We start from the raw sequence: 9,472 nt of genomic DNA on the forward strand, positions 1-9,472 counted from the left end.
TTTGAAGTCCTTGTTATGTCATTGTGTCCTCCTTGTACGGGATCGTCATGAAATGTAGAAATTACAGCTTCTTTTTCGTTATTTATTAGGGTCTAGGCCGTCGTCAATATAAGCTGCCTCGAGTTGCTGACGCAAGTTATCGATTTCAACTGTATATTGGGCTGCTGTTTTGTCTTTTTGTTTTATGTTCACGTTACTTTTTGATATACTAATAATGCCAGTGATTGTTGTTTCATTTTGGACTTTGTATAGTATAGGACCAATTATTTTTGATTTGATCACTTCAACGGCCAAATCTTCTTGGTTGCCTTTTGTTCGTTCAACTAGCTTTAGAGTTGATAGTGACAGTTTTTTGCCGTCGAATTCTGGGACCGTAGACGAAATTTGTCTTACGTATTCACTGTCCAATGGTACTTGTTCTGCCATAATAGAATCTGTGTTTTCTTCTAACGTTTCTATTTCGCTGTCAGTTTCTGTTTGATTCAAGAACAAATAAAGCAAATTGGGCTATTAATAGAAAAGTAACTAGTATATATAATATTGAGGACCCTGTATTTCCTAATAAAGTTTATAATAAGTGACCTGCAATTATATTAGCAGTTAATCGTACTGCAAAAGTTCCTGGTCGAATTACATTTCTGATAGTTTCAATACAAACCATAAAAGGTATTAAAACTGCTGGAGTTCCTTGAGGGACTAAATGGGCGAATATATGTTGGGTGTGGTTAATTCATCCATAAATTATAAAAGATAATCATAAAGGTAAAGCTAATGAAAGAGTTAATGTTAAATGACTTGTTCTTGTGAAAATATAAGGAAACAATCCTATAAAATTATTAAAAAGGATAAGAGAAAATAAAGAAATAAAAATAAAAGTTGATCCATTATGACCTGATGGTCCTAAAAGAGTTTTAAATTCTTTATGAAGAGTTGATAAGATTGTATTTCAAAATACATTATAACGAGAAGGTATTAATCAATAAATTGAAGGAATTATTAAAAGACCTAAAAATGTACTTATTCAATTTAATGATAAACTAAAAATAGCTGAAGGGTCAAATACAGAAAATAAATTTGTTATCATTTTCAATTTATAGAATTTAAATTAATATTTTTTAATTCATTTGATTTAGGGGAAGAAGGCATATATGCGTAATAATTAATAGAACAAAATAAAATAAAAGTGATAGAAAAAATAAAAAATAAAGTTAATCATTTGATAGGTGCTATTTGTGGAATTAAAAAATATTAACAGTTTAATAATTTTAGTTTGACATACTAATGTTATAAATTTAACTAATTTTTTAATTCATTAGAAGTAAGTGCTAATTTACTATAAAATGGTTTAAGAGACCAGTACTTGCTTTCAGTCATCTAATGAAGAATTTAAATTATTAGAAATTCATTTAATAAAATAATTTACAGGAACTCTTTCAATTACAATTGGTATAAAACTATGGTTAGCCCCACAAATTTCTGAACATTGGCCGTAAAATAATCCTGGGCGGTTAATAAAAAAATTAGTTTGATTTAAACGTCCAGGAGTTCCATCAACTTTTACTCCTAATGCAGGGATTGTTCATGAGTGAATCACATCAGCGGCAGTTACTAAAATTCGAATTTGTGAATTTATAGGTAAAACAATTCGGTTATCTACATCTAATAAACGAAATCCATCATTTGCAATTTCATTTGTAGGAATTATGTATGAGTCAAATTCAACATTATTAAAGTCTGAATATTCATAACTTCAGTATCATTGATGACCAATTCTTTTTAAAGTTACTGAAGGTTCATTAATTTCATCAAGAAGGTATAATAATCGTAAGGAAGGGAATGCAATAAATAGTAGAATAATAGCTGGTAAAATTGTTCAAATTATTTCAATTAACTGACCATGTAAAAGAAAACGGTTAATATAATTATTAAAAAATAATATAAATATTAAATATCCTACTAAAACAGTAATTATTACTAAAATCAGTAATGCGTGGTCATGAAAAAAAATTAATTGTTCTATTAAAGGAGAAGCTCTATCTTGAAGACCTAAATTAGCTCATGTTGACATTAATTTTCTAATAAAAGTAAAAATCCTTTATATATGGAGCTTAAATCCATTGCACTAATCTGCCATATTAGAAATTAATTAGTTAATAAAGGTAATTCAGAATATCTATGTTCAGCAGGGGGAGTATTTTGGTATCATTCAATTGAAGAATTCAATTGAATAGGGTAAATAACCTGACGTTGAGAAACTAAACTTTCTCAAATAATGTAGAAAAAAAATAAAATTCCTAATAAAGAAATAGATGAACCAATAGTTGAAATTACATTTCATGTTGTGTAAGCGTCTGGGTAATCAGAATAACGACGAGGTATTCCAGCTAGTCCAAGGAAATGTTGGGGGAAAAAAGTAAGATTTACTCCAATAAATATAATAATAAATTGACTTTTTAATCACTTATTATTTATAGTTAAACCAGTAAATAAAGGGTATCAATGAACAAATCCTGCTATAATAGCAAATACAGCTCCTATTGATAAAACATAATGAAAGTGAGCAACAACATAGTATGTGTCATGTAAAATAATATCTACTGATGAATTTGCTAATACAACTCCAGTTAATCCTCCAACTGTAAATAAAAATACAAATCCTAAAGCTCATAAAATAGCTGGAGAGTAAGAAAGTTGTGTACCATGTAAAGTAGCAAGTCAACTAAAAATTTTAATACCTGTTGGTACAGCAATAATTATTGTTGCTGATGTGAAGTAAGCTCGAGTGTCTACGTCTATTCCAACTGTAAATATATGATGTGCTCATACAATAAATCCTAATAATCCAATTGCTAATATTGCATAAATTATTCCTAAAGACCCAAAAGTTTCCTTTTTACCTGATTCTTGACTAATAATATGAGAAATTATTCCAAATCCAGGTAAAATTAAAATATAAACTTCTGGGTGACCAAAAAATCAAAATAAGTGTTGATATAAAATTGGATCCCCTCCACCAGCCGGGTCAAAAAATGAGGTGTTAAGATTTCGGTCTGTTAATAATATAGTGATAGCTCCGGCTAAAACTGGTAAGGATAAAAGTAGTAATAAAGCTGTAATTACAACTGATCAAACAAATAAAGGTATTCGGTCTAAAGTAATTCCCGAAGATCGTATATTAATTACAGTTGTAATGAAATTTACAGCCCCTAAAATTGAAGAGATTCCAGCTAAATGTAAAGAAAAAATAGCTAAATCAACAGAAGCTCCTCCGTGAGCAATTCCTGCGGATAATGGAGGGTATACCGTTCATCCTGCTCCAGCTCCGTTTTCAACTATTCTACTGAGTAAAAGTAAAGATAAAGCAGGAGGCAATAGTCAAAATCCTATATTGTTTATTCGAGGGAAAGCTATATCTGGGGCTCCTAACATTAAAGGTACAAGTCAATTACCAAATCCTCCAATTATAATGCTCAAGCACCAAAAATAAAATATAATGTTCAAATATCTCTATGATTTGTTGTGAATATTCATTGTCGCGATTAAGTGGCTGAAGTTAGGCGATAGATTGTAAATCTATTTAAAAGAAATTTCCTTCTTAATTAATTGATTAGTAAATTGTATTAAATCGGGTTGGTCTTATAGTCAATAATCACATCAAACTGCAATTTTGAAGGAGTAATTTTTACTAAGGCTTAAAGGGCTCCCTATATTTACAGCTTTGAAGGCTATTAGTTTTGTTTAACTTAAAGCCTTTAACCTAAAATATAGAATTAAATATTGAAATTAAAAATAATCCAAAAACTGATAAAAATGTAAATATTAAACATTTATACTAAAATTATTGATTTGTGAGTCCCAGTAATTTTCGTAGTAATTTAGTAAAAATGCTGAGTAGCAAATTCGTAGGTAAAAAAATAATGTGATTAAAGTTAATGTACAAAACGTTAATTGTTGAATTACAATTCATTTTGGTAAAAATCCTAAAAATGGAGGTAATTCCTCTAGGGATAAAAAATTTATAAATAAAGTAAATTTTATAACTTTTCTTTGTATAAACCAAGAAAATAATTGGTTTAAATGAAATAGCTTAAAAATATTTAATGTAACTGTTAAAATAAAAGATAAAAAAGAATAAAATAAAAAATAAATTAATCAAATTGATTCATTAATTATTAACGCTCTTAATATCCACCCTAAATGATTAATAGAATAAAAAGATATAAGTTTATGTAAAGAAGTTTGATTTAATCCTCCAATTGCTCCAATAATTACTGAAAAAATTACTCTAATAAATAAACAATTTTTTAAATTTAAATAAGAAATTAATACTAAAGTTGCATTTTTTTTGTCATGTTATTAAAAAGTAAGCATTTATTCAAGTTAAACCTTCTATTAAGTTAGGGAATGGGGCAGCTCCTCTTTTTACTAATAAAGTTGATAAAATAATTATTGAAGTAAAATAGTTATTGATTTCGATAGTTATTCTGTTATTCAATATTAATAAAATTACTGAAAATAATAAAACAGTTGAAGCTAAAGCTTGGGTTAAAAAATATTTTAAAGAAGCTTCAGTTGATTTAAAATTATTGGTTTCTCTTATTAGGGGAATAAAAGATAGCAAATTAATTTCTAAACCTATTCATGCTCCTAACCAAGAATTAGCGGTTAACGTAATTAATGTTCCGATAATTATTACTGTAATAAATAAAACGTTTGAAGAATTATTAAAAATTAAAAAGAAATGGTTTAGAACCTTTATAAATGGGGTATGAACCCAGTAGCTTAATTAGCTTACCTCTTTACATTTTGGTGAACGATGCAATAGCAATAGTTTAATTCTATTAAATATAAAGTCTTTATAAAAAAACAATAAAATTAATCAATGAATGTAGAATTCTACATAATTTACCCTATCAAGGTAATCCTTTTCATCAGGCAATTCATTTACAACAAGATTACACCTATTTTTTTTATTTTAAAATGTATTAATTTAAGTTAAGTAATACCTTTTAGTAGTAATTTTTATTTTATATCTTTATATTTAAGAATAATTACAAATTTCTATATAGATCTATATAAATTAGTAAATCTTCAACAATATATAAATATATAAATTTATAATAATTTATAAGATTTATTGAAATATGCATAAGTTATATAAATTGGTACATCTATGTCTGCAACTTTGGGTTTTGCCAGTTGCATTTAAAAATGCATATAAAAAATGAGTTAACTAACGGGAGACTTCAAGGGACGGAACGTCGCGTTTTTATTGTTTCCAAACTTAGACTAAAAAGTACAATCTTTATCAATATATGCAATGCCTGCAGAGACGCCGTCGCTGCCCCAGTGGTAAACTACTACCCCTCTCGAAGACCGACCGTCCTCGGTCGCGTTTAAGTTTTCCAATATCTTCGAGATCTTCCGGGAGTTTCTACGCTTGATTGTCAGCCTATGGAGCCAGTAGACTCCAGCTCCCACAGCACAGGCCAACAGCATTATGCGGAAGGAAATCGCCAATGTATTTCCGACTACAATACTGTCTCTGACCTCTTTGATGTAGTTAAGGTTATTTTCACTCAGGCGGTGAATGTAGGGAAGGCTGACTATCGAGTCATGGCCGCCGATGTTTAGCAACGGTGATGCCGCTACTACCGGGAACCGATTATGCACGCTCTTGCGATTGAAGTATCGCGTGCCATTTTTGGTGGCATGGGACGAGAAGGTGACGAGGCTTATCCCATCTATCTTCATCGCAGTGCAATCGTCGTAGGTGAGTATTGCGCTACGATCGTTAATGATGATGATGCCGTCGTCCACTATGGTGACAGGGATAAGATGACTCGGCTGCGTTTGGACATGGGCTGGTCCCTCTGCATGAAGGCCTTGTGCGCAACTGATGTTCTTGAAACGCTTGCAGAATGTGGCAGTTGCAGTTTGTGCCCGTCGCTATCGGCCACCAGATTGTCGTGGAGTTGAAGTACAGAACCATTGTGGGCGACTGGGAAAATTGTTATCTTCCTGCATTGCTTACTTATTATAGGGAACTCGATTATAAAACTTATTACATTATCCTTATGTTCTACCTTAACATTAGATACTTTCAAAATGTCAGTAATAGGGGTCCCTGTGATTTGGTCAGTGAGAATATTCATAAGATCAGAATGATCTATTGTGTTTATTACGTTTATTTTTTCTAATGTTTAAGTAAGCATAAGGTTCCCTATTTCTGTTATCATCATTCTATTGCGTGTGCTTAAGGTTTCGAAGAGGTGGCCAGTATCGGCCTGCTTTTCTTTTGAGGACTTAATAATACTGTTAACGGTGTCGGTCAGTTCAATCTTTTCCTGCATCCTATAATTTATAGAAATTTGTCTGTTGCTTGCAGCGACCAGCTGCATCTGAGTCAGCTCTGTTTTCTTGAAGTCGTTTGCGTCCGGGGTGCCCGCTACAACCTTAAGGTCTGTTCCCAAGAAGTCAAGGATTCTTACCATGCGATGGTGCACATCGAGAGCGGACAACATGTCCAGTACATGTCCAGTGTTAATTTCCAGCAATTTCCTCATATGGGACTGTGGAAACATTCCCGTCAGTTTCATGGTCTCCTCAGTCATTGTCCTATAGTCCGTGAGATTGGTAGTGTGACGTAAGTACCCGTAACTGTCCCAAAGTAGAATGTCCCCGTCCATAATCGGTATGTAGTCCGCGTGCGAGTAGTCCGTCACCCGTGCCGTTGTCACGGACATGATTAATTGTTATCAAAATGGTAATGAAAAAATTGTGCTTTAAATTCAACGGACGCATTTTATTAACCCTAGCGTTCTGTTGGATTTGGACCCTTTCTATCTTACCTCTAACCTCGCGGATGGATTTCGGCAGAGAGTTAAGCAAGATTTCCTTAGGATTCTTCTTAACCACTGAGTGAATGGAATTGTTATACTCGATAGTGGCCTGCAGGATAAAGTCGACTGAGTCGACTATACCCCTTTGGACCTTTAAGCACCTAGCTATCTCCAGAAGAGTGCTGCGAAAGCGCTCTACCTGACCATTGGACGTGCTATGAATTATCTTCTATCGTTCGAGACGCGATAGGCTGGACTACCGCGAACTTCGAGAACTTGTCAACACAAGTAAGGAAGAACTTTTTGTCCGTGGAGAAAATGTCAATGTGCAACATTTCTTCAGTCTGTGAGGGAAGTGGCGTCTGGCCAAGTTTTTGCTTCTTTGGGTGTCTGTCCTATTTTGCTTTCGTGCAAATCTTACAGTTAAGGACCACCTCATTAGCTAATTTGGTCATTTTAGGAAAATAGTATTCCGTCATGTCCTGTTTCACATTCTCCTAAGCCGCCCTATGGGCTCGATTGTGTTCCCTAGTGATGATTTCTCTTCGACGTTGAACACGTCGGCCACGAAGTTTTTGCAATACCAAAACTTCGTAGTCGGAAAGGCTCTTACCAACTCGTGCTGGAAACTGGCCAAGATTGGGAGAGTACAGTGAAACGCATCAACCACGTTTGGGTTAATGATGGCCTTTATCGTTTCGATGAGGGCGACCCTATCGGTACGTTCTGGCGCGACAGCGCGTCCCCTACATGATTTTCTTTTCCCGGCTTATAGAAAAGCTTGGCCCCTGTTTCCTCAATGCGCGCTTTCCAGCGCTTTATTTTTGCATTGGGATTGCTCTCGGATACCGCGAACGTAGCCTCTCACGTGATCGGTAAAGATATTTATGTCCCTAATCCCGTAAAGAAAGTGCCGTAACTTACCCATTGCCCAGACGATGGCAAGCAACTCCCGCTCGTTGGTAATTAAGTTTGCTTTCCTATCTTTTAAGGACCGGGATATCATAGTAATGGGGCGACCAATTCCGACAAGACAGCACCTATGCCATAGGCTGAAGCGTCTGTTGTCAAGTCAAATGGTTTTTTATAGTCCGGGTACATCAGAATAACGTCTTCCGACGCTAATATGTTCCTAAGCTTCTGGAACGCGTTGCGTTGAGCATCGTTGAATTGTATAGGGACCTTTCTAGACCTGTACTTGCTAATGGATCCGTTTTCCCCTTTTAGGATGTCGGAGATTGGTTTCGCTATTGCTGCAAAATCTTTGATAAAGCAGCGGTAATAGCTTGCCAACCCCAAAAAGGATCTTACTTCAAACACCGTAGTCGGCTCAGCGTATTCCCTAATGGCTTTTACCTTTTCTGAATCTGACTCTGCACCGTCTTTAGTCACTATAAAGCCGATGTACTCGACGCTTTCTTTAAAAAGCTGTGACTTCTCGTGCACCCCACGCATATTCGCATTTAAAAGGCTGCCTAATACCCAGTCGACATGTCTGACATGGTCCGACTCGTTTTCCGAAAAGACGATGACGTTATCTACATAAACGTAGCAAGATTTTCCAATCTGCTCCCGCAGGACGTCATCTATGGTTCTCTGAAAAATGATCGCTGCATTCTTCAAATCAAAGGCAAAAGGGCGTCTTCTCACGATCTTGCTCCGCCGGCGTAATCTGGTGATAACCTGACTTCAGGTCGAGCGTCGTGAAGTACTTGGCTTTACCCAGATTAGCCAGTATCATTGTGATACTTGGCATTGGATATTTGTCGGCAACAGTCTTGAGGTTGAGCTTCCTAAAGTCTATTACGAGACGTTTATTTCTATTGACTACCTCGTCTGTGCCTTTTTTATGGGTGGTCGCCACAGTGGATTGTTGTATGGCGGTTTCGACTTTCTAATTATGCCGTTTTTAAGTAGTTCGTTGACTTCTGAAACGACAAAATCCTCTACACCCCTAGGATAGGGGTATAGCTTTGAGTAGACCACATTTTCGTCGGTCGTACGGATCGTGCCCACAACAGCCGTGTTATAAGGCAGCGCCTCGTGAGAGTCCGCAAAAGCTTTGTTGTTTCGACGAAGTACTCGCAGGAAATCTGCCTTCACCGCAGGTGGTGCCTCGACTTCTTTATTCTTCGTGTGATTAACGCTCACATATTTGGGGTCCTGCAACGCTTCCGAAGTCGCACCAAATTTTAACATACATTTTTTTAGGCATAAAAAAGGCCAGCCCTATGATTCCATCAAAAGTGGATAAAGAATCTAGTAGGAAAAAATATGTGTCGCACCCAAGCATGTATAACTTGCATTTTCGGCTAAGTTGTTGGACCCATGAATGGAGTGGACAACGAAAGGGGACTCCCCGCTATTCTCCGTTGAAAAAACGGTAGCTGTGACCTTCCCCTAAAAAATTAGCGCTATCGCTATCATAATCAGGGCTATGTTCGTCTTGTTCTTCGTCTGACGCCTCTTGTGCCGCGTCGGTGTACCCTGCGCTCTCGGCCTCGCTTGCCTGGACGTGGTCTACCTTTGCCTCCTTTTGGCCTGTCGCGCATTCCTATCCGGCGGAGCGTTTATTTTCCTGACCTTGGCTGGCGTTAAACTTAGCCGAGCCCTGGGAATTCGAAAAGTTT

At 35.5% G+C, this 9,472-nt stretch overlaps 1 pseudogene; it reads right to left on the minus strand.

The window, feature by feature from the left end:
* Positions 1–1,380: 1,380 nt before the first annotated feature.
* On the minus strand, positions 1,381–6,746 carry LOC135426871 (cytochrome c oxidase subunit 1-like; annotated as a pseudogene).
* Positions 6,747–9,472: the final 2,726 nt, after the last annotated feature.

Source organism: Drosophila montana, unplaced genomic scaffold (assembly GCF_035044405.1).
Source record: "Drosophila montana isolate Dmon_TW-CO22-7 unplaced genomic scaffold, ASM3504440v1 contig_2093_1, whole genome shotgun sequence".
NCBI lineage: Eukaryota > Metazoa > Arthropoda > Insecta > Diptera > Drosophilidae > Drosophila > Drosophila montana.